The 25,578-nt window shown below is 40.5% G+C and overlaps 1 pseudogene; it reads right to left on the bottom strand.

Annotated features, from left to right (window-relative positions):
• Positions 1-19,788: 19,788 nt before the first annotated feature.
• LOC149199400 (uncharacterized) overlaps positions 19,789-25,578 on the bottom strand; it is a 64,521-nt pseudogene continuing 58,731 nt past the window's right edge.

Below are 25,578 nucleotides of genomic sequence, written 5' to 3'. Positions count from 1 at the left end.
CGATAGCATTGAGTGTTTTAGTGGATTTCATAGAAGTTTAAGCCCTAGGGTTTGATTTTTGAGTAGGTCTTGTAGTGACTTTGGCGGTAGAAGTTGTCAAGCCTTAGATCTCTCTGGTTTTTTCAGCCTTCTTAGAAGTCAGACCTGTCATAAAGTCTACCTGTGAGAGCAACTTACCTTTGAGTTGTCTCTTTGGCAAATTTCGAAGTGCTTATTGATTGAGTATTGAATTCCATTTTACAAAAAGAACAAAAAGATTTGAGTTTTGTTTTGACTGGTCTTTTGATTCTGCATTAGCTGGTCCTTGACTTGATTTTGGTCAAGTAAAACATCCTAGAATCATCTTTATAGGCTTTTGCCTCGTTAGGTTTGCTTAGAGTAAATTTCTTTTTGATTTGCTTATGAGTCAAGTTTTCATAGATTTTATAGCTTTTGAGATTGATTTTCGTTAAAATAGATTTATATGCTTTATTAAATAAGAGAAAATACAAAAACATCTCCTTTGAAAAGTTTTGTTTCAAGTAGCTTTGAAGAGTTTTGAAAGAAAAAGAGTTTTTCGTGCACGTAAGGAGTGGCCATGTTTGTATGCTTGAAAAGATAAAGAGAATTGTTTCTTTGATTGTCTTTACTAAGAAAGTTGTTTTCTATAAAATTTGCATCTCTCAACTCTCTTAGTTAGGAATTTCATTGAAAAAGGAAAGTAGCGTAAATCATCTTAGGTGCATCTTTGTAGTGGTTTGAGTCGAGTCTACACACCATTGGTTTCACTTCCTCTACCTTTTGTCTTTAAGAAAAACCATAAAATTAACGCTTAAAGTAAAATCAACGTAGTAACTTTTATTTACTAGGGCTCTGAAACACCAATTTAGATCAGGCTAGTGTCTTGGAGTAGGAGAGTAATTAACTCTTCAAGACAACAAAACCAAACAAGTAGCTTATCTTGTGATAGAATAAATCCAATTGTCTCATTTGTACTCTGGGAAAGCTCCTCTTAAAGGAGAAGCACGAGCTCGTGTCGGAACCAGTGAGGGGATCAATCCCCCCTCGTTGGGAACGATGCCAGACACGCACGTATTACAAACGGTAAACCTCGGATTAACCATTGTCGAGGAGCCAGGGGTCACTTGTCGGTAAACCTTGGATTATTGTCAAGGAACCGGCAAGGGGATTGAGCTTGATACTCTACCCTTGCGTGCTGTCGGAGTGTAGACTGTTCCCCCAGGTGCATTTGTTGCGGTTGGTAACCTTAGTGACCATTATCTTTAGGATTCTACCGAGGTGAGGGTGGAGGGAAGATCCCACTGTACCTGGAGCAGACGTCGGCTAGACTCACTTGGATTTTCCGGGGGGTTCACTTCACTCGAGACGGTTAAAGTGGAGGAACTTGTGCCAGTCTATTCATTAAGCAGGTTGCCTGGGTAACTGTTCCACCCGCCACTTCTGTACTGAATCCGGCGATGTTGGGTTTCATCACCAACTAGCGTTTTTGGTCTGGAAGGCTACTGTTTGTGCTTGGTTTGACGCCCTAGATTCTTTAGGCGTGTGATTCAAATTTGTTTGGTTCTTTAGAGACTTTAGGTGGTTTGATTTGAAATTTTACTTTGTTTTCGTGTGTAGTAGTTAAAAGTTTTTAGCTGTGGCGGAATTACCGAGACAGTCCCGTAGACTTCGGGGCAAGTCACCTGAGATTGTCACCGGAACTGATTTGTTGAGAAAACTCCGTAGATCACGGGGTGGATCTCCTGAAAACGTCCCGGGTCAGTACGAAGGATTGAAGGTCCTTGTAACTCCTCCTAGTGGCAGTAAAGTAGGTTCACCTGAAGAAGGAGAATCTTCCTTGGTAGTCCATCCAGATTACCAAAGTCTAGAGACAGGTTATAATCCCGAAGCTGTTACAGTTTCTGAGCTTGCTGGTAGTTTTTCGTCTACTAGTGATACAGGCGAAGAACCTGAAATATCTGAACCTGTTACTCCGACTTCTAGTGTTCTAGATTCACCAAGAGTAGAACGAGTTATCACCGAAAATCTTCCTACTGGTCTGATTGCTATTGAAGAACTTGCTCCAGAGGAAGAAATAGGCGTCTCTAACCTTGAAGATCAACTTACTATTGAGCTCAGGGAGCGTGAATCTATCTTTTACAGTCCTCCTAGAAGTACTACTTGGTACCTTTCGTTAACCAATTATTTAGACAACTCAGGGGTAGGTTTTTCTACACCTCGTACTCCCTTTCCACCTGGAGGTATTTATACTCCTGTAAATATGTCTGGTCAGTCGTCCGTGTTTACTCAAGCTCCTGAATCTTTCTTACACAGCGGTCCTTCTGTTCCCACTGGGTATCAATCACTTTCTGGTACCTTTGCGGGGGCATCTCCTCAACCCATTGATCATGGGTTATTAGCTGGAAACAGTGGTAATATACCATTGGGTGTAGGAGACATTTACATGATGTCAGGTTCAGTTCCCGTTTCCCAACCTCAAGGTGGCCAATTACCGCCTGGGGGGCAACCTCAAGGTACACCATTCGTGTCTGGGGGGCAACCTCAAGGTCAGTATGTACCTATGGTGCAATACATGCCTCAAGGTCAACCCCAGCCTCAATATGTACCCCAGGGTCAACCTTAGTATCAATATTTACCTCAAGGATGGCAACCCCAAGGGTATAAACCTCAAGGTCAAGGTCAACCCCAGTATCCGTATTTACCTCAAGGTTATCAAACTCAAGGTCAATACTCAGGTCAAGGTTATCAACCACCTCAAGGTCAGTCATATGTTCAAGGTATGGGAACTGCACCTTACAATTATCAATCCTATCCTCAATCCGGTTATGGATCTCAGTATCCTCAACCTGTTACGGGTCAATACCCCGGAATGTTAGTGTGGGATCCATCACAGGGTCAACAGGTGTTGCAGCCAAGTATACAGTTGGTACCTCAAACTGGACAACCCGTAGTTTCTGGTCCACCCCAGCAACCGCAACCTGTCCAGTCAAATGTTCAAACTTCTGTAACTTCGGTAGTTACTCAGCCGCCAATTGCACCTAGTACTCCATCTCAAACGGCTGCTGCAACTACCGCTACATCTGCCACACTTACTTCTGGAGTATCGACGGCTCCGGTTTCTACTGTCTCTGTAACCACTCCTCAGACATCTTTACCGTTGTCTGGATCTACGATTCAAACCACGGTCCAGATGCCTACAGGTCAGCCTGGTATAAGTACGGTTGTCACTACTCAACCTCAATGTTCATCAACCGTACCAGGGACAGTACCAACCTGGGCAAGTTGTCCAACAACCGGTTTACCAGTATCAACCGTATCCTGGGTACACTTATCAACAACCTCAACAACCCCAGTACGGTCCGGTTAATCCTGGTTTTCCAGGAGGATATAATATCCCTAATGCGACTCCTGTTCCTAGTTATCCTGGATATCCTCCTCCTGGGACTGGTCTTGTGACCCAGAGTTTTAGAGATCCTAACCGGCAGTTACCGTTTATCGCAACTTTGGATTTACCAGACTTGACGCGCCTAACGAACGATCCAATTCAATATCTTCCGTTCTGGCCGCCAATGCCAAATAAGTTGCCCAGTGATATACCCAAGTTCGAAGGTAAGTCTGGAGAGGATCCGTCCAATCATGTGATGACTTACCACCTCTGGTGTGCTTCAAATTCTATCTCGGATGATTCGATCCGCTTACGTCTTTTCCAGCGTACACTCATTGGTCTCGCGGCCAAGTGGTACATTGAGTTACCACGGGCCTCTTTTTACAATTTCAGCCAGTTAGCTACCTCGTTCTTAACTCACTTTCAGTTGCCGGTCAGATACGATAACGACACGGAGTTATTAACTTCACTAAAACAATCAACGTCCACGTATATTTCTGATCACATTCATGAGTGGAGACGTCGAAGAAGGCTAGTGAAAGTTTTTATCCCGGACCAAATCTTAGCTGAATGGTTTGTTAAATCATTATTACCGAAGATTACTGAAGATGTAGCTAAGGCCGGAGTAGTTACTGAGGAGCAAGTCATTGCTCAGGCGCAATACCTTGACTTAGTTTATACTCAGTCGGGTACGTTACACGAGAAGATTCCAGATCTTCCAAAATCGAATCAAATCGCTGCTGCTCCTTCGGGATCTCATGCCGCTGATGGTATGATTGGTATCGTGAATACAAAGAGCAAGAAGAAGTCTTCCAAGGCTTCAACTACTCCTATAATCACTTTGCCGATTCCCCGACAGGAGAGTCTTCTCCTGAACTTTCCGCCGATATTCACGCTGTAGAGTCATCTACGGCCAAATCAAAAAACGGTGGAAAGAAGAAAGGAAAGAAGAAGGCTAAAGCAGACAAGGCTCCGAAGGAGAAAACGGAAAAGTCGGAAACCAATGACGAAAAGCGCAAACCTCGATATCCTTGTCTTATTTGTGAAGAGGATCATTTTACGAGAGATTGCCCTCATCGGGCCGAGGTTGTGAAAATAGTCAAAGGTTCTCCCACTCCTGCTGTGTTAAAAGATCCATTTCCAAAGCAAGAAAGTAAGATGATAGGTTCTTCCTCGACTGCCAGTGAAGAACCCATTTTGATGATGTCTCATGTGAGGATTGCGACTCGATCGCAAGATTATGGTAGTAAGGCTCCTGTTGATGGTAAGGAAGCAGAATCTTCTCATTCTATTCCATCAACCTCAGCTCCTGGTTCCGATCCACTACAGATCGAAAAACCTAACCCGGACTTAGTAATCAAACCGCCCGCCAAGGGTGTACTTCGAAGGTCTGCTTTCAATCCACATGCGAGAGCGGCCCAGAATTACAACATTGTTGAGGACTTAGCTGTTTCACCCTCAGCAATGTCGGCTTTAGAAGTGCTGCAATCATGCCCAGCACAACGAAAATTACTTTTGTCGGCTATCAGAGCTGTTGATGTTCAGGACCCGAACCTGATAATCTTCGATCTAGAAAATAGTACACCGCGTCTACCCCATCAAATGGCTTTCCAAATTCCAGTGATAGTCAAAAACAGGCCTATTCATCGGACTGTGATTGATGAGGGAGCTTCTACGTGTATTATGTCGATTCAATGTTGGAGATCGCTTGGTTCTCCTTCGTTGAACCAATCCCCGACCATCCTTAAGGCCTTTGATGGCCGTGGGTTCCGTCCGTTTGGTATTCTACAGGAATTGCCTATAGGGGTAGAAGGTAAAACCGTTAGTCTGGATGTGGAGGTGGTTGATGCCCCTCTAGACTACAACCTTCTTTTGGGTCGAAGTTGGTCATATGCTATGACAGCGGTCGTTTCATCGGTCTTCAGAGTAATTAAGTTTCCACATAACGGTAAGATCGTGACTATTGATCAGCTGACATACTTTTCATCCGACCCAGCCTCTTCAGAGAGTATCCAGCATGTCGGTAAGACGACAATCCCTTATAGGGACGTTGGCGTAGGTTTAGTTAAAGATTCCGGTTTACTGGGAACTTTTCCTTTCCCTCCAATCAACGCAGACCCTTCATTTGCATCAATTCATATGATTACATCAGAAAACATTATTTATGATGATCCTTGGATCGTCCCATCTGAATCTGAGATAGACTCATTCGGTGATGCTATGCCTTTGAGTCCATATGAAATTGCTTATGAAGCTGTCATGTCTTTTACCGACTCGCGTTCAACCGAGATCGACCAAATGAATGTGGTCAGTGAAGAATCACTTTTCACATCAACCTTAGAACGGATAGCGTTTCCCGAAGTCGTGTCATCTGACGAACAACTTCGCGAAATCCTAAGTGTAGACGATCTACCATGGGAAGATCTCCATCACAGATCTTCGTTTTTACCTAAGGATGATGCTTTTGAAAATGATTTTTCATCTATCTTTACCGCTGAATATGTCAAAGACGCTCAGAATCCAACGAAACATTCTGATTCAGAGTTGAATTTAGGGAATATTTCTCGTACTATTCCCATTGATATTTCAGTGAAGCCCGGAATTGAGGAGAACATTCATATAGGTGCCTCATGTACAGAAGATGAAATCCAAACTTACAAGGCCCTATTCCAAGAATTCCGCGATGTGTTTGCCTGGTCTTACGAGGAAATGCCGGGAATCGACCTGCCATTGTTGTTCATGAAATAAAGACCTACCCGGATGCTAAACCCGTCCGGCAACGGTTGCGTCAGATTCACCCTCGGAAAGCGGCTGCGATTAAAGCAGAAGTCGAAAAGCTGTTGAAAGCAGGTTTCATTTATCCAATCCCGTTAACGGATTGGGTATCGAATATTGTTCCGGTCAACAAGAAACAAGGAACAATAAGAATCTGTATCGACTATAGGGATATAAATCGAGCTTGTCCAAAAGACAACTATCCTACGCCTTATATCGATCAAATTATTGATGATTGTGCCGGAAGTGAAATGTTTTCCTTCATGGATGGTTTTTCGGGCTATAATCAAATCAATATTCTACCTGCCGACCAACCAAAAACGGCATTCATTTGTCCATGGGGGACGTTTGCTTATTGCAAATTACCTTTTGGGCTTAAGAATGCCGGAGGCACTTTTCAACGGGCGATGTCTTACGCATTTCATGACATCAAGCACATTGTGCAACTGTACCTCGATGATTTGCCTGCTCATTCTTTACATCGAGCTGATCACCTTGTCCACTTACGAGCAATCTTTATGAGGTGTAGGCATTATCGAATTCGGTTGAATCCCCACAAGTGTGTTTTCTGTATAGAGACGGGTCGATTGCTGGGATTTGTTGTTTCAAAAGCCGGCATTCGCGTCGATCCCTCGAAGGTCGAAGCTATCATCAAATTGCCTCCTCCTTCGAGTTTGCGCCAACTCCAAAGTTTGCAAGGGAAAGCGAACTTTTTACGCCGATTCATTCCAAACTACGCCGAGGTCACTAAAGGTTTTACACGGTTGTTGAAACAGAACGCTCAATTCTTTTGGGATGAGATTGCCCAACAATCTTTTGATGCACTTAAACACGCGTTGACCCATGCACCGTTGTTGCATCCTCCCAACTACAACCAGGACTACTTCTTATACCTCGCAGCTTCGCATTCCACCATTGGAATGGTGTTAGTTCAAGAAGATGAATTCGAAGCGGAACATGTGATATATTATCTTAGTAGGACCTTAAATCCCACTGAGCTAAAATATTCGCATGTGGAGAAATTGGCCCTGGCAGCCGTTCAAGCTGTCCAGCGTTTTCGTCACTACATTCTTCTCCGTAAAACTACAGTTATTTCGGATTGCAACCCTATGATTTATATTTTGACAAAACAACTGCTAGGGGGCAAGTACTCTAAATGGATCGTTATCCTGCAAGAGTTCGACTTGGAGTTTGAGAAGTCCAAGTCTAAGAAATCCTTAGTTTTTGCGGAATTGATGTGTGATTTCCCGCGTGCTGACACAGAGACTGTGGCAGAGGAGTCCATTGCGGACGAATCTTTGTTTCTTATCAGTACTTTAGATCCGTGGTACGGGGATATAATCATCTATCTCCAAACCCAAACCTTTCGGCCTGAAGCTTCAAAGTCGGAACGTCGAAAAATTCGGTTTCAATCCCAGCAATACAAAATTATTGGAGATACACTTTATCGCCGGGGGGCAGACTTAGTTTTTCGACGTTGTTTAACTCACGAAGAGGCTGAGAGGGTTTTGAATGATTGTCACTCTGGAGCATGTGGCGGTCATATGTCTGGGTATGCCACAGCTCAGAAGGTGTTGCGCGCTGGCTACTTCTGGCCATCTATGTTTAAAGATTGTATCATTGCAGTCCGGAAGTGCCACAACTGTCAAGTGTTTGATCGCAAGATGCGCGCACCACCTGCTCCTCTCCACCCTATAATTTCCGTTGGTCCATTCGCCAAATGGGGTATCGACTTTATTACTTGTAACCCTCACTCGGCCGGGGGGCATGCGTATATCATCCTCGCGGTTGATTATTTTACTAAATGGGCCGAGGCGATGCCTACATTCGACGCAAGCGGCAAAACAGCTGCAGTTTTCGTATTCAATCATATTATAACTAGGTTTGGTGTCCCACAAGCAATCATTACTGACCATGGGAGCCATTTTCGAAACATCATGATGACTGAGCTTACAAGCCAGCTTGGTTTGCGCCACGATAGCTCTATTATCCGCAAGCCAACGGTTTGGTTGAGTCTATCAACAAAGTTCTGGTTATCATGATCCGACGAACCATTGGTATTCATCGGTCGAATTGGCACAACATGTTATTTTCAGCGCTATGGGCATACCGAACCTCAGTGAAAACTTCAACAGGGTTCACTCCTTTCCAGCTAGTTTATGGCTTGGAAGCTGTGTTACCCATTGAATGCGAAATCCCATCACTTCAAATGGCTGTCGAATTACTTCCAGCTACTTCCGAAGAGGAGAAGCATTTATTATACTTAGCTAAATTAGATGAGACTCGACGTGACGCTGCATTGGCAATCGAGACTCACGCGAAGCGAATGAAAGCTCAGTATGATAGAAATGTGACCCCTCGAAGTTTTTCGGAGGGAGACCTAGTGCTATTATATGATCAAGCTAACGATAAGCTAGGTGCTGGAAAATTCGTTCCTATGTGGCATGGACCCTACATTGTAAAGCGAAAGCTAGCAAAAGGGGCTTATGAGCTGGTAGATTTTGATGGGGACTCTTTGGGTAAACCCAGAAATGGACTTTACCTAAAGAGGTATTATGCTTAAATGGTGGGTATGGAGAATTTTTAGTTAGGTTAGGTTTTCTTTCTAGCTAGTATGTTTGTTAGTTTAGTCAGTGTGCTTAGCTTAGAGAGTGTGTTTTTCGTCGTTATTCTGGCTTATCTTGGTTTTACTCTTGATATTGCAGATGTCGACGCCTCTCCAAACATACATTGGATTTGCTGATGGTGCTTGTCGTAGTACACGGAATATCTCTTCCGCAGCTTGGGTTATCTATTCGCCCTCTGACGAGTTAGTTTCTATGCATGGGGTAAGCCTCGGTCAAACAACGAACAACATTGCAGAATACAGTGCAGTGGTTGAATTATTATCCGAATCTATTTCATTTGGAATTCGACGTTTGATAGTGAGGTTAGATTCTGAACTTGTTGTATTACAGCTTAATAGAGTATATGCCATTAGAAATCCTGTGTTATTAAGGTTGTTTTTGAGAGTGCGTCTCTTGGAACGTGAATTTGATTACATTGAATATCAGCATATTCCAAGGTCTTTAAATACATTAGCAGATGCAATTGCTTCTCGAATGTTGGACAGACATTTACGATAATCATGCAAGTAAATTTAAAAACATTTCATCACATATGTTAAACAAGATAAGCCGGTAATAGTGATATATATATAGATAGGAGTGTGTCAAAAAATATACATCGTCTTCGATCATAGGTTGAAAAACACCTTATGATCGGCAAAATGATAAGTACAAAAAGTCATATGTGTCTACAAAAGTGACTAGCCAATCACTGGTGGTGCTCCCTATACGACACCACTGCACGGGCTACCTTACACAAGAACCTCCTAAACGGTCCAGGGACTGCGACTACATAGCGCTGAAGTCTGATAGGAATATCATCTATGGTAGTCTCAGGTATATCCACCGTCAGACGCTCTAGATCCTGCTCCAACTCAGCTAGTGACTCTGCAGCCGCATCCTGTGGAGCCGGTACCGGTGCAACTGGATGTCTCCTCTCAAAAGGCCGGAGGTTGGCTGGGCGCTGTGGACCAACATCTGCATTTTGAAAATTTTTACTGTCAAGACGATATATATAAATATATATAATAAATATATATATAAATTGAAAACTTGTGAAAAATAAAGTACCTCTGTCATCCCATTGTTCTCCCTGTGGAAGAACCATGTCCGGATCACCTCGAAAATCTACTCCGGCATACGGAAAGTCCTGGATCGAAAAAACCTGGTCCTCTAACCAGTGAAAATAACTATCAGGGAATCGAACAACCGCCGCGCCCTCGTCAGGATGCCGGGCCATCACCGTAACCCATCGTATCAGCTTTGGCTCCCGAGGACCCAAGATATCAACAGTGAGTTGCTGAGGGATCAGCATCGGAACTCTCTCTAAGGCAAAGCTCACAACTAGAGGCCCATATCCAAAGGTCTTCAGTTGTCCATTCTTTGCCCTAGTCAGTTGGCCCTTCATATTGGCCGACACAGCATCACACCAGTTGAAAATGGTGCCTTGGAAACAGTCAATCGCCATCCGCATTTGGGACCCGGTGGCAATATGTAAAGCGGCTGCACCGCAAATTCTGGTAACCGTGAAGGCTATAACCTTGAGTTCACGCAGAGAGATGTGTTTGATTTCTACGCCTTTCGCATGGTGTGCATTGGGTATGCACCAATCTGCCCGGAGACTAGCAAGGGATTGGCCACCCGGCCTAGTCCCGGCTAGATTGAGTTGCTCAACCCTATTTGGCAAGCCAGTGAGAAAGTATATGTCAGAGGGCTCTATCTCGAGCTGGTGCCCTCCGATGTAAAAGCATTTCTCATGAATGTTCCATCTCTCAACCAGCCACTCCAAGAATCTCACCTGAGCCCTCATGCCAGGTATGGCCCAGTATTTATATAGTCCGCATGCTTTTAGGGCATCAATGGAAGGTTGATGATTAATTGCGGCTAAATCAACGTCCTCGTGCTCTCTTTCTCTCCAATCCAACATGGTGAGTGCCCTACACACCAAGAAATGAAGATTAGAATTGATTTGGGAAAATTCAAATGGTTGTTTGTGGAGTTTGGGGTTTCAAATTCCGCCTTTCGCGGGGGACGCACCCCGCGTTCAGGACACAGAGCGTCGGGACGCAGCTGGCCTGAAGGTGGGCTGCGTACCCCGACCTTTTTCCTGTGTGGAAAAAAGTCGGGGGACGCAGGTCACCCTCAGGGCACCTGCGTACCCCGCAGAGCGGGTTTTAAAACCCAAAACCCCCCAAAAATCAAAACTAAAACCTAAAACAAACTTTTAATCGGATGAAATTGAAGAGGAGGATGTTGTGAAATACCTGGAAGAGACGGCGTTCGATTCTGACGGTCGGATTCTCCGCAGCGACCACGGGAAGTTTCTTGCCAAAAGCCCTTTTTTCAACCTCAACAGTAAAATGGTAAAAATGACATGGTAAAAAGTCTTTTTATAGGTTTTTTGGATGAGTGAATGCTAAGTTTGTTCATTTTTCACCATGGAAGGATATTTTTCAATGTATTTTTGCCTATCTTAAACAGGTATGAGTAATGTGTCGTTTTTGTGCAGGACAAAGGGATTTAGAGGGAAAATTGTCATTTTTCACGAACCAAAATATCAGAGTCATCTTTTAAGCCCTTTTCTGACTCCTAAAACATGAAAAGATTGCCGAGCGTTTCTTTTACACTCGTTAAAACGGAATTAAAAGACGGTCCCCTTATAGCTCTTTTCTGACCGTAAAATCAGGAAAAGATTATCGTGTTTTTGTCGTTTCAAACTCGATACTGGAAATAAAACGACGTGTCTTTGATCGCTTTTTACTTTTCAGGTCAGTGGCACTAATTATGAAAGTACTCCTTGGTCGCAAGATCAAGCGGTTCCCCCAGGTATTATTTTATACTTTTTCGGGCTTGAGGGACACAAATCTACGAAAAAGTTCAACTTGGAGTCTTCTTAAGTTTTTCAGACTCTCTAAAATTGAAAAACGCCGAGTTTCTCCTATACTGGACTCGTTAAAATTTCACAGTAAAGGACCTGTTCAATTACAAACAGGAACGAACCACTCCTTCCTAGGGTTCGAATCAAAACTAGGTTGGACTCATCCGAAGGATGAGCTTATAATCAAGCATATGTTATCCTCCTCAAGCTTGTTAAAAATAAAGAGGTACTTGCCAGAAATGGTGGGGGAAAAGAGAGAAGAATGAGCCTATTTGTTATCTTTTGTCTCAGAAGAAACTTTATTACCACTCTTGGACACGACACTTTTCATTCACCTGGGTTGGGAAATCCTTTACCTCACAGTTGATCAAACCACTTTGAAAGTCTTCAGCCGGGTTCCGGGGATTAACTTTGAGTTATTCATCACCAAGCCATCTGTCGTGTCGTTATGTGTTCAAGAGGTCTGCAAACAAAACTTTCATCTGCAAAATACTTGCCATCCATTTGACCATCCCTGAGTCAGTCCTTACAGCAACATTTCTTCAACTTGAACAATGATTTCGTGTTGTGGGCTTGCCTATAACGGGTCGCTTTCTATCGACATCAGCACATTATCTAGAGAGATGACTTAGAAATCGTCAGTACCTTGAAGTCTGCATGCATCAATGGCAGGTTTCTCGCCTTTGACGTCAGTTTACATCATTGACTTTCGATCAAAGGATTCCGTGAAATGTTCGACATCAACTCATTCATTCACATCTCATGGATTGTACTGGGTACTTTGAGAACCATTGACATTACTGGTGGTCTCTCTCACACTTGTTAACAGTTTACATCATCGACTGGTAATCAAGTGGTTTCTACCATGTTCGACATCAACTCATTTATTCACATGGCTAGAATCATACCAATTCGGGAAGTAGAAATGAAGACCCTGGATCTAGTTTCCACCATCCAGGCTGCGAGGAGTTTTGTATTCATTATCTAAGTAGACTAATCATAAACAGATGGCTGCGCCCATACTATGTCTACAAAAGTCTATGATTATGATGTACTACAAGATCATTCCTGTATCAGAGTAGTTAGTCTGTTAGTTAAAGTTTTGATCTGAGTATGGGAATGCCTACCTCAGTGATGATATAATCTTATACATGTATTTTGTGTTGAAAATTGCAGGTTCTGACCAGGCTCTCCACGAGATAATCCTTGAAATGATAAAGCGCTTCACCCTTCCTAGATAATACAAAACCCTAATCTATTACAGGCTTCGCACTTTAGGGGGCAATCTGTTACACTAAAAAATGTCACCATGGCTATTTACAGTTAGTATGGCTCTATCAACAGTCATGCTATCCTCTTAGGCAAGTCTTATGCCTCTGCTCTCCATGTCAAACTCCAAAAAGAGAGAAAGTCTTTATAAATGTATTTATCTCTGGGTACGCAGGTTCTCTCAACCTTACCTGTGGGTACGCACCCAATGTTCACAAAAGCTGTGTCCTTGGACGCTCTGTATGTAAAGGGGCAGGTGCGTCCCCCTGTAAAGGTCAAAATGCGCAAGTTTCATCTTTAAAAAAGTTACTTGTGGTCATTTCTAGAGCATTCTAGAAGGTTGTTCGACGTGTATTGAGCGCCTCCAGATGGTTCATGTACCCCTACCAAAGAGGAACTTATCCCATCAATAAGGGAGCTATCCCATCCAAAGAGGGGATTATCCCATTGATGGTGGACCTGATTAACTTCCTCTTGAGCACTATAAATATAGGTATTGGGCCAGAAGGAGGGGAGGTTGGAAGCTAAACATTTCTAACGGTAAATGCTGCAGGAATTGGGACTCCCATTTAGAAGCTTGTGAGGAGAGATTGCCATCTTTTCTTGTTCTATTTGGAAGTGGGTGAGCTTTGTCAAAGTAAAGGAGAACTCTTGATGGACCCTGGGAGGGACTTGCACAACACCAAGGCTCAGGTTGTAATTGTTCCTTTTGTTACCTATTAATGCAAATGAGTCCATTCTTCTCAATAACTTGTTATTTATGAGTTGTTTCATGTACTCCTTGGTCTATATGTTAAATATGTTTTATTCTATGAGATTATCAAGTGTTATTTAATCGTTTGATTGTTAGTGGATGCAGGTTTCAAAGTGAAGGAGGAGCTCATCCGGATCAGCGGAGCTGGACTGCTACAACAGCGTGGGACTATAGGTAGGATCTAAACACTTGATTTCTTATATAGTAAATGCATGTTTAGAGAAGGATTGCTCTTGTTTGTCTTGTTTGTCACTAGAGAGTCTTAGGCTCCTAGGGAGGTTGGTTGTGTCCGCACAATCGACTCTTTCCGCCTGACAGGATGCAAATGAGAAGCTTGAAGGAACAGAGGAGGAACAATCTCCAAAAGTTGAACCCTTATTTCAACTTGTTTTTAGCTATTTATAGCTCATTTACAATGGTCTTGAGCTTTTTGAGGCTTCAGGTGTCTTAATCTATCCCTTTGTCTTGTTTAACCTTTTGATTCCCTCAATAGGCAGCGTGATGCGTAGGTTTCTTCTTCTGACAGAAGACTAACCATATTCAGATATTTTGGGTAGCTTGCTGTGATGCCTGGGAGCTCTCTTGTGCCAAAGATGCCCCATAATGTTTGTTAAGATAGTTTTTGTGCTGGCCGGACTGTTGATGCTCCATGATCTCATTTGATTCAGGTTGCAGCGTGCTATGGCCCCTCTCTTTCCCTTTCCAGGATCTGTCTGTCGGCCACTATATCCCGACCGAATACCTCTTCTAGCATGTAAACATTTTTGCACAACACTTCTAAGGATGGTTGGCCACCTGATCTTTTCAGACCTCAAAATTCCTTAAACTTGTCCTATTCTCTCATCGGTTCCGCCCACTAAGTCGTTGTCGTCTATCACAGTTGGCCTGGTCCCTTTGTTCCCCTTGTATTTTGAAATACTTAAAAAACATGGGAAATACATGAAAATTGGCCCCCCTCCAGACTTCAAATCTTATGGATTTCATTCCCAAACCCTTTCAGGTCCTGGACTCATCACAAACGGCATTACCACCTATATAGAGGCCCTGCTCCTTTGCAAAACTCTGATGCGATCTGATCGCAATCGCATATCGCTCCAGCCAATGTTCTTCATATAACATGGCGTATGTTCCTATCGATTGCGAACCTACGATGCAATGTGGGTACCCCCGACCCTTGGTAATGTTCTGCTCTGATGTAGCGATGTGATCTGATCGCAATTGTTGATCGCTCAACGCCGGGGCTTTATAGATTATGCTCTCCACCGCCGCAACTGCCAATGTGACTTGCCGATCAACTGTCCCTTCAACTTGGCTGATTAGGATTTAGAAAATTAGATCTAGGGTGTTGATCGGCCAGATCTAACGACAGTTATGTGTTGTTCTGTTCGCGCCTTCAATACTCTATTTTTTCACTATTTTGGAGTATTTTAGCCTCCCAATAGTGTATTTCCGCCCTTCTAAGGGCTTTTGGCATATGATTGTTTCGATCTTGGGATGATCTTAATAAACTCTTGAAGACTTCAGGAGTGTTTTGGATCCATTTTTTGGGCCAAATGCCAACAAGGCTAACAGGTCCATAGCTAAACATTAATGGAAAAAATTTCTATTTACATATGATGAGTTTGTTGTAGCCTTTTGATATGAAAGCACCACCAATCTCATTCCCACCACATATTCATAAACACCACTCTCATTGAAATCAAATCATGTAAAATGTTCCCTTCTTTCTGTGGTTGGCATAGGTTTACAAAAGAACATATAACACAACCCTTGGGGTAAGAATGCCTATATAACCATACTAACAAAATGTACCAATTCCATGCATTCTCAGTGTAGAAAAGAAATTTTATATTTCTTTTTAAATGTGTGAAAATTTCTAAATTCTCAATATTTAGTGCTAGTAGAAGATAATTCGCTTTTGCTTGCAAAGAATACATCTGTTCTAGAAAAATAATGAGAAACAAGTACCTGGATAGGTTGGACATGCTCTCCTATTTTCCTTTTTTAATTAAAAAAATCTCATAGAAAGGATCCTCTACAGTGACAAATCTATTTATTTTGGTTCATGAAAGTCTCAAGTATTAGTAAATTCGTAATTAATTATCAACAAGAAATTTGATATAGAAAGAAAATTGCTTAGAAACCACATGCATGGTTATCAAGATCAGAAGAAACATACTTAGCATGTCAAAGAATAAAGCCATAATTTTTTCTCTTGAAACGATTAATATTTTCTACCAACTTGGTGTTTGGCATATCTTCCTTTTTGTGCCCAAGATGATCTAGCTAGTCATTAATATTTTTAAGTTGAGATAGCGTTGCTGCAATTTGGATGCTATCTCATTGTGACTAAGTTTTGGCTATAGAGGCATTCCCAAAATTTGTGTTTGCCTCATGAAAACTAACATCCAATACATCCTCTATAAATTTTGAAAACCAACTTTGTGTTTCCTTTGTTATTAGGTGATACAAGAGTGGACCTTCTAGAAGACACAAATTGTGACAAATATTGATTCTTGAATGATTGTGCAATAGAAGGATCCTCTGATGTTATAGTCTGTTGGTTATTTTGAAGGACTACATTTGATGTCCCTTTGTTTGGGGAGTTCTTGAAAGAATAATTAAATCCATATTTTATGAATATGGATATGGATTCCAAGTCCGTTGTTAATGTAGCACCAATCCATTGAAATGCACTCTTTTCTTTTTTCATTGAAATATTAAGAAGATCATCAGCCAATCCATTAGTATGTGGGATGTCCATTTACATAAAAAAATTCTTTGATGATCTTCCTCTAAATAAATATTTTCCAATTTTGACTGTATGAAAGAAAAATATATTAGTAGTCATTCAAGACTATCTTATATCAAACTTATGATAGAGAACAATATTTGAAAGGTGTATGGACATAACCAAAATAATTTTGTCCTCGTCATCTCTTTGATTATGATTAATGCACAGGTGAGTTGGATTTGTCTTCTCATAGTCAATGTTTAAAAGTTTTTCCTTATAGTTGGAAAGCAATCCACTATAACTAGAGTCTGGGATCCAAACACATATATGTTTGGATATTATGTACCTCAAACTACATCTACAAAACCATTTTCATATATTATGTAATACTGGTATTTCGTATCAATGCCAATTTTTCGAAAAAGAGTGCTTAAAGGGTAGTTATGTTTTCCAAAACAAAATGTGAAATATATAGAATTTCAAAAATGGAAGTTTCGAGACACAAAAAAATATAGTGGACCATATGTTCAAGACTCATTTCAATTGTATGCTAAGACATATTAAACACCAACTTCTGTAGACCTACAAAATTATAAAGTAAGAAATCAATTTAATATCAATCCTTCTCACAATGAGTAGACATATTTCATTTAACTTATTCTTTCTTATGCTTAAATGAACTTGAAAGAAATCGAGTAAATGTCTTTCAAAAATCTAAAGTTAGAATATCATATGTGGAAGAAAATGGATGATATTTAGTTGATCAAATGGCCAAATTTACAAAATGGTTACATCAAAGTTGTAGAAATGAGACCATGTTGTAACTAGTGCTGATGTGATTGGAGTCATTACTAATGTTTCTTAACCTAGTCTACTTTGCATGCTTAAAGTTTTGATTTGCAATTGAAGGGCCCAAATTGTCCATAAAACAAAAGAACTATAAAACAAAATCCAAAAGGTACATTTCATTACAAAGTAAAAAGTTATATTGCTTCAGAAGGTTGGCATCATAGTCTCGTTTTTCCAAACTTACCATAGACAAATTACAACAAAACCATCTCCCGATCGGGATGAAGAACTGGGTAGGTAGAGATGACAGGAGTAATCATAGCACAGAGAGGGCAGGTGGATTTGAATCTTGGGAAAAGGCAGCACCCCCAACAAAACTAATGAGTAGGAGGTCATCCCAAGCCTCAAGGCATCGCAGTGGCGGTAGTGGTTTGCAGATGAGTAGAAGGAGTGGAGACGGTAGTGGCAGAGAGACTAGGATGGAGAGCAATTTTTATATGAAGACTAAGGGAGGTAGTTGTAAACTTATCCTGTTCGTGGCAAGGGTGAAGCAGCAAGATCCGCAGCAAGAAGCTCTCAACAGGGAGGTCAGCATCCACGGGTATGTGTTTACTGTGAACTCTATTTTTTTTCCATATTGCGCTATTGTCAGAATGGAGATGTTTAATAGTTGTGAAGCTGGGGAGGACGAGAGTTATGAGAGCCCCTTTGTAACTCATGGAGAAGGTAATAAGGGATTATACTGGGTTGGAAATTCTGTGAAAAAGGAAACTGGTCACAAAGATAATAGTGGGAGAAAGCATGAGGGATCCTGTGACAAGTATCCCCAGGAGGAAGAGAAGAAGAAGCCTGGTAAGGGTGACCCGAGAAGTAATCCAATTGCGCATCATCTGGTTCGTATGGCGGAGGGTATAATTGAGTTTTGTTACCTGGATGGGCGAGAGCAGAATCAAACATATGAAAACAAAGGGAATGGTAGTAGAAGCCAGGGATTATCCAAAGGAGCCGAGGCAAGGGAAGATGATGAGAAGCATATCCACAAACTAACTCCTGCAATTGATGAATGTTTACAGGTGAGTGCAAGACAAGGGATGGCGCGCTCGGGCCGGGGAAGAGGTCGTGGCGGTCGGGGTCGCCCAAGGCAGGAGACCCAGGGTGGTAGGACTGCAGACTCATCAGGTGGACCGCGCAGGGGTAGGAGAACGACCCTAACTGCGGTTCAAGAGGCAGCCCATGCCTATCAGGAAGGGACCGATGAAGATATCAGGCGCATTATCCAAAACATGGAATCCAACATACTAGAAGAGAAGTCAGGTTCTGAGATAGAGGAAATAGCATAAGAGGTGACCGGCCCAGGCAATACTAGGGGCAGGATGACCCTATACAGACAATCCTTGCATATATACTAGGTCCTTAAGCGTTTGTTGGCTAAAGCCCTTGAACAGGTGGCTAAGGAAATGGTAGAGTTTGCCAATGGGGTGCCTAATATTCATAAAGAAATGAAGAATTTTCAAGTTATCATGATAAACCAGAATAACAAGATTGAGGAGATGTCACAAATCCTGTCCAGGATGGTTGGACGTGGCCCCAACCAAGTTGACCAGGTGCATATGCCCATGGAGATGGACCAACAAACAGAAACCATGGGAGAATGAGCTTCAGATGGCTCGATGTTAATTGTTTTGATTTTCTTTCTGTGTTATTTGCATGCGTATAAGTAGTCCGATAAGTAGTTTCAGCTGTTTGGTGTATGTAGCCAATATGGATAGATTAGCAAAATTTTGTTTTTGGACTGCCTATAACAATATAAGGTGGCCAACAGACTTGGTTTCCCTTAGGGGCAGGGTGAGGCCACCAGAACAATGTATATGGTTGCCCTGTTTGATATAAATGAAAAGAAAAAAGACGATACTACCTTTACTTACAAAAAAAAAAAATTACAACAAAACCATAATAGGTAAAACATAGGCTTATTGTTCATCAATAAATATATGCTTGTAATAAAAAGTGTCATTGGATAAAAAATTAGTTGATCCTCACAGTATTTTCCTACAATTTATTCTTTTAACCTGTGAAATGAATATCCTACAAGAAATATCCCAACAGATCTGCAATAAATTTCCTTGCTTATAAGACAACTAGTTGCTGAACACAAAAATGAAATGATTATGAGATAGAATGAATTTATTGTTCAAAATATCTACAAATACATAAGTAAATACAAGAATCCATTCTCACTGTCTTGAATGGTTGTGCCAAAACTCCTTCCATGCATGCCACCTTTAAAACTTGTGCAGGAAGGCCACTAGCGACCACAATGCAATAAAAACCTACAAATGTAGGCTTTGTACAATATTTTCAAAGAGAATATTACCATATCATTGGAAATAGATAGACAAAGTAAATCCAACATTGATCATGACTGTAGAGAAACTTTCCAGCAAAAATCTCCCCCAAAAATTTGTAATCAATCTACCAACATTTTACAAATTACAAATACTTAGCTAGGATACGATGAATTAATGAGAAAAAAGTCTGCACAATGAAAAACATGGAAAAATGTGGCAAAACTTGGATATTTGTCCATGCCTAGCCACATCATTCTGAATCGTTGTATGAAATTTCAATTTCCTTCAAACCCCTTGGTTTCTGCAGCAGAAATGTAACCAAAAATATGGAATGAATTGGGTCTCTTCATAATTTGAAAAGGTTGAACACAATCAAAGAAAACCATTGCCAAACAAGAAAGGCCCACACTAGAAGTGACCCAAATATATAGAAGAAATACATATGGTTCATAAAATCATTATAAAAAACTGTGAAAATAGAGAGACAAGGAGAAAATAAACCTTCTTAGTACATTTTTCTCTCTAACTTCGTAGTGTCCCCTTGCTAAATCTGAGAGCCAGCTTCCTGGAAAGAAATTATATGGTAATGAAACAAAAATGATGGTAGATACAAACCATCCTTCCTTCCATGGTTGTGTGCATAAAGAAAATAAAATGACAATACATTGACAACATGTGTCCAATTCATTTCCTACTTGTAGAACCTTCTCAACATATTTGGGCCACTTTTTGGGTTGCTAGGAAAGCTTTGTGCCTTTCATGAAAAGAAAATAATCCTCCTTTTTTTTTTTCCGAGACAATTGCAACAAAATTCTTGGCCATTCAAATGTTTCCCTATTAATCTTCTATTGAGGCACACATGCCTATGTATCAAATGGTGTGGAATTATGCATTGCATTAGATACTCTAGTGGTCCCAATGGCCTTTGGACTAAAGAAACCAACTGCTTTGGCATGTTTCTCTACAAGAGATCGTGAATGCCCATTAACATTTTGTTGAAGAACATTGTTTAGAAGGTGAGCACCATTTAAATATTCAGAATTCCTGGTAGAATCAATTTTGAGTCTATCCAAATAAAAAAATCAATTGGGCATGTCTAATGACAAAGGTAAATCCAAAACGAGAGCAAGCAAAAAACATGAAACCAAGAAAATTTCTCAAAATATATATTAATACTCATTGACTGCATGGTACTAAGCCAATCACTAAATTTAAATTGAAGAAGACTAGTTGTCGATTTATGGAAGCTAAAATAAAGTAACCTTTTCATGAATCGATGGCTATGTTCCTGGAGTATAGTTCAAGCCCTTAAACTGGTTCTCCTTGAATGAACTATTACATGGGATTGCACATGAACTTTCTATTTTTCATATTTCAAAGCATGGTGTTTTGTTGGTATCGATTTCCTACCCTGAATGCTAGAATCCTTCATCAAACTTCTAAATTCAATTTTGTGGCCTCAAGGCCTCTTTTTATTACACCATTGGAACAAAACTTCTTCAACTTCCTTGGGATAATTGGAGGGTTGATTCCCTTCAACCATAGAAAATTTGAAGGATGAAATTTTTTCTTAAAGTTTAGAAACCTTGGCGAATCTCACAAGTCCATAATAAACAATCTCTAAATTTTTTGGTGATACTTTTGTAAAAATATTCAAACTTCTAATAGTTTTATATAGTCTATATATAAATTTTTAGCAATTTTTAAAGTAAAATATTTTTTTACTATAAAATTTGGGTGAATTTTTTTTAGAAAAAATTGAAATTTAATTTTTTTTTTTTTAACTAGAAAAAACATGGAAAGTTAGCCCACCTACGAATATTAGCACCTAAAATTTTCCTTTCCTTTAATAGGCTACTCCAATGGTCCAAGCACATCATTCACATTCCCATTTCTATTATCATGTTATTTCTCTTTATAGATGCCAACATTATCATGGCTTCTCATAGATGAGGATGCTCATTTGATCCTTGGTTCTTCCATGCTCATCATACCGTTTCCTTCCGAAACTCCTCTATTCATATGCCTACTACTATCGCTGTCAACATTAATATGCTTGCTGCATATTTTCACAAGGGGATTCTTCCCATTGTTGCTTGGATAATGATGTAGAATCTCTGAATTAACACCTTGATATCTACAGAGAAAAAAGGCAATGAAATTTCAGAACAACCCAACAACTTCTATTTAGCCCAAACAGACACCACACCTTGCAAAATACCATCCATAAATCCACAACACAACTTCAAATACTATCAATGACCCTGAAATCCATGTCAGCAACATTAATACCATTCTTTTTTCACAAAAAGGTTAAAATCCAAACCCATTAAAGCCCTTACAAGAATTACAACACCATCAAAATCTCTTGAACAAAAAAACTAATCTCAATCCTATTAATAAAACAAAAATCCATACATATTCAACAAAAAATTATAGGCATGGTCTAATGGAGATACCCCTATTATATAGAATCAGCAGGGCCATTTCACCATTATCCCTTGAAGATAAGCCATGAAACTGGAAGCTGCATCGGGAAATAGTCTCATATAATGAGAGAGTTTTCCCCTGTAGCTCAAAAATATATTCATAAACACCACTCTCTCTACCCACAAGACTGTTGCCATGGGCTCCTGTAGAAACAATTCCTGTTGCAACTTCCTCCATAACATCCCTCATCATCTCATCGCCTTGGAATATAACTTTCATTATGTTCTTATTGACTCCAATAACAGATGCATAGTTTTCAGTTGAGATAATCAATCCATGGTCTCCAACACATAGTAGCCTTGAGAGGCTATGAGCTTCTTTTTCACATCCCAGGCTACAACACGTAATATGTCGACTTCTGTTTTTGGTGACACAACCTCTACATCTTTGTAAATGTTGTGATCATCCCAAATGCCTTGACAATCAAATATTTGGCATCCTCTTCTATTCTTTCTGCATTCGACTGATGGAGGAGGTGAGAAAAATTCCTTGAGGCATTGTGGTGAAGTAAAATTATGAGTGCAGACACAAACAATTATTCTAGCCCGATAATGGGTCTAGCCATAGCCGATGTTGAAAAGTGTGCAACAAAAACTGCTAAATTCAGAATGTGTTAAAAATAGGACTCCTAAAAATAGCATGTCTAAAACTAGCAGTTTGGCCAGTGAGGTCATTGGCCACATTGGGTGAGAGGTGAAACTTTTAAAAATAGAAACTTCTAAAAATAGCATTTCTGGGTCCCTTCCTGTTTTTAGCAGTCCCTGGTCTAACTATAGGAAGTAAAAACGAATTTGGTCTTACCAGTAGTGTAAAATATTAATTAATTAATCTCCATGAGTTAATTAGTTATGGAAATTTAAACTTGAAGTCTTTGTAAGATCATGCAATTATTTTCTCTCTTGATTTAGCAATTTATCCCTCGATTCAAGGAGATAAGGTTCAGTTCTATATTGAGAGGATCAGTTGACTTAGTTTAACTTAGTCAAGTCCAGTTAGATTATTTTAACAAGTTGTTAAAATAATGAGATATAGTTTGTTAATGCTTGCATGCATGTGACAACTATTATTTTCAGATATCTGAATATTCTCAGATGAATAACTGATGCATGGCAGTTCAGACAAAGACCCAGTTGAGATCAGGTGAGGGAAAATGTACTATCAGAAGCTAGGATATTTCTAGTAAGTATTCCTTGCATGAGAAGGAATCTATTTTCTTCTATGACTACGTAGTTGGACCTGAGGTGACAGTAGGTATGATTAGGCCAATTTTCAGCCTATATATTGAGGCCTAGGTAGTGCATGATTTTCATCTTTTGATTACAGGAAGTACAGGATAGCTCTTGAGCTGATATTTTTTATAGACAGAAGAATATTTCCACTTGATTGATAATACAGTGTTGGGGTTTTATGCTGGTGCTTTCCCTAGTGATATATCTTGTGTTATGTGTGATTTTTTCTCTTGATCAGTTATATGTGTTTATGCTTGATGATGCTCATGAAATCGATTTTGCTTCTGATTAATGTTTTGTAGAACTAGATCAAGTATTATGATCTAGGAAATAGCATATATCGGTTTTATCTACAGGGGTGATTTCTACATGGTATCAGAGCTATCTGATTTTTAGAAAAATTCTACATGGTATTGGAGCACAGGTAATCAAGAAAGGAACAATATACAAGCAAGAGAAAGGAATTCAAAGTTTATTATTCGGGATATAGATATCTAGTTCTCATCACAGTTTAGATTTCATTCAGATGGCCTTCACTGGTTTGAGGCTTGAGTATGCCCTTGATGGCAGCTCAAACTATATAGATTGGAAGGATTGCATGGAAGAAGTATTGGAAGATAATGGCATTAAGGTCTACATTGATCAAGATGTCCCTAAGCCTATTGGTGCTACTCAGGTTGCAGATTGGAAGAAGAATGTGGCTAGAGCTAGGAGAATCATCCTAGAGGGAGTTCAAGATCGCATAGTCTCAAGCCTTCATGGGAAAGAGACTCCGTTTGTAATGTGGAAGCTGGCACTGAAAGACAAGCTTCGAAAGATCAAGTGTGAGAAGGGTGATACGATCACTACATTCCTGAACAAGCTCACCAACTGCAGAGATGAGCTTGCAAGCATAGGGATCACTATCGCTAATGATGATATGGTGAGTCTAGCACTTCTTGGCCTTCCTAAGAGCTATCATAGTTACCAAGACTCGGTTAATGGAAGGGACAAACTGCCAGATTGGGAACAACTATGGTCGGATTTGATTTAGGAGGAGATTAGACAGAATACTAGAGATGGAGCTTCTTCATCAAAGCATGATGAGGAAGAGAACTTGGCTTTAGCATCTAAAGCTAAGAAGGGGAAAGGGAAGTCAGCCCAATCCAAGTCTTCTCAAGGAGGGAAGAAGTTTGACAAGTTGAAAGTGAGATTCTTTCATTGTCATGAGTTGGGTCACTATGCTACTAGTTGCCCAAAGAAGAACTCCATGAAGGGTTCCTCCAAGGAATCTAATGGTGATGCATTAGCTTCACAATTTGAGATGGATTTCTCACTTATTGCATGCATGGATTCATCCAGCATGGGATGTGTTTGGTACTTGGATAGTGGAGCTTCTTTCCTCATGTCAGGTGACAAGACTATTTTCAGCACTTTGGAGGATAAGGATCTCCAGATATGGACCGAGATGGGTAATGACAGAAAGTACCGTGTCTCTGTTTTAGGTACAGTTGTGTTTCAGAGGGAGCATGGCTATCCCCTCTCTCTTTCTAATGTTATGTATGTACCAGGGCTGAAAAAGAATCTTGTGTCTATTTCTATGCTTGAGGATAAAGGCTATGATGTAGTCTTTAGTTTGGGAAAGGTTTTCCGAAGGCATATCGGCACTAGACAAAACAAACAGATAGGGATTTGAGTTAAGAATCTCTATAAGTTACAGGTAGAAGATTGTGATCCTTTGAGTACCAAAGTAGAGGTGATGCATGGCCAAGACATTGGTGAGTTATGGCATAGGAGAAAGGGCCACTTGCATCATGGGGCCTTGAAGATCATGCACAAGATTTCTACCGGATTACCTATGTGCAAGCTGGAGCAAATGAGCACATGCAAAGGTTGTACTTTGGGTAAGTATGCAAAATATTCCTTCCATGATCGGGATGGTAGAGCAAGAGTAGTTCTGGAGAGAGTTCATTTAGATGTATGTGGACCCTTCTCTACAACCTCCATCGCAAAGCAAAGGTACTTTGTTATTTTTGTTGATGATTTTCTCGTAGATGTTGGATCTACTTTATGCAAAAGAAGGATCAAACCTTCTTGAATTTTTGTGAGTTCAAGGCTTTGGCAGAGAAAGAATCAGGGATGAAAGTAAAGGCCTTGCACAATGATAATGGTGGAGAGTATATTTCTCAGCAGTTTCGGGACTTCTATGTTTTAGAAGGAATTAAACGAGAACTCATGGCACCTCATAACCCATAACAGAATGGGGTGGCTGAAAGGAAAATAGATCTATTGTGGGCGCAACTCGATCAATGTTTCATGACCAAGGCCTACAACTTCATCTG

The sequence above is a fragment of the Pinus tabuliformis genome, chromosome 2_1 (genome assembly GCF_031772625.1).
Source record: "Pinus tabuliformis cultivar Carrire ecotype Pingquan chromosome 2_1, CPIR1, whole genome shotgun sequence".
Classification (NCBI taxonomy): Eukaryota; Viridiplantae; Streptophyta; class Pinopsida; order Pinales; family Pinaceae; genus Pinus; species Pinus tabuliformis.
Note: the sequence above shows the minus strand (reverse complement) of the source record. Positions and strands in the feature narration are given on the sequence as shown.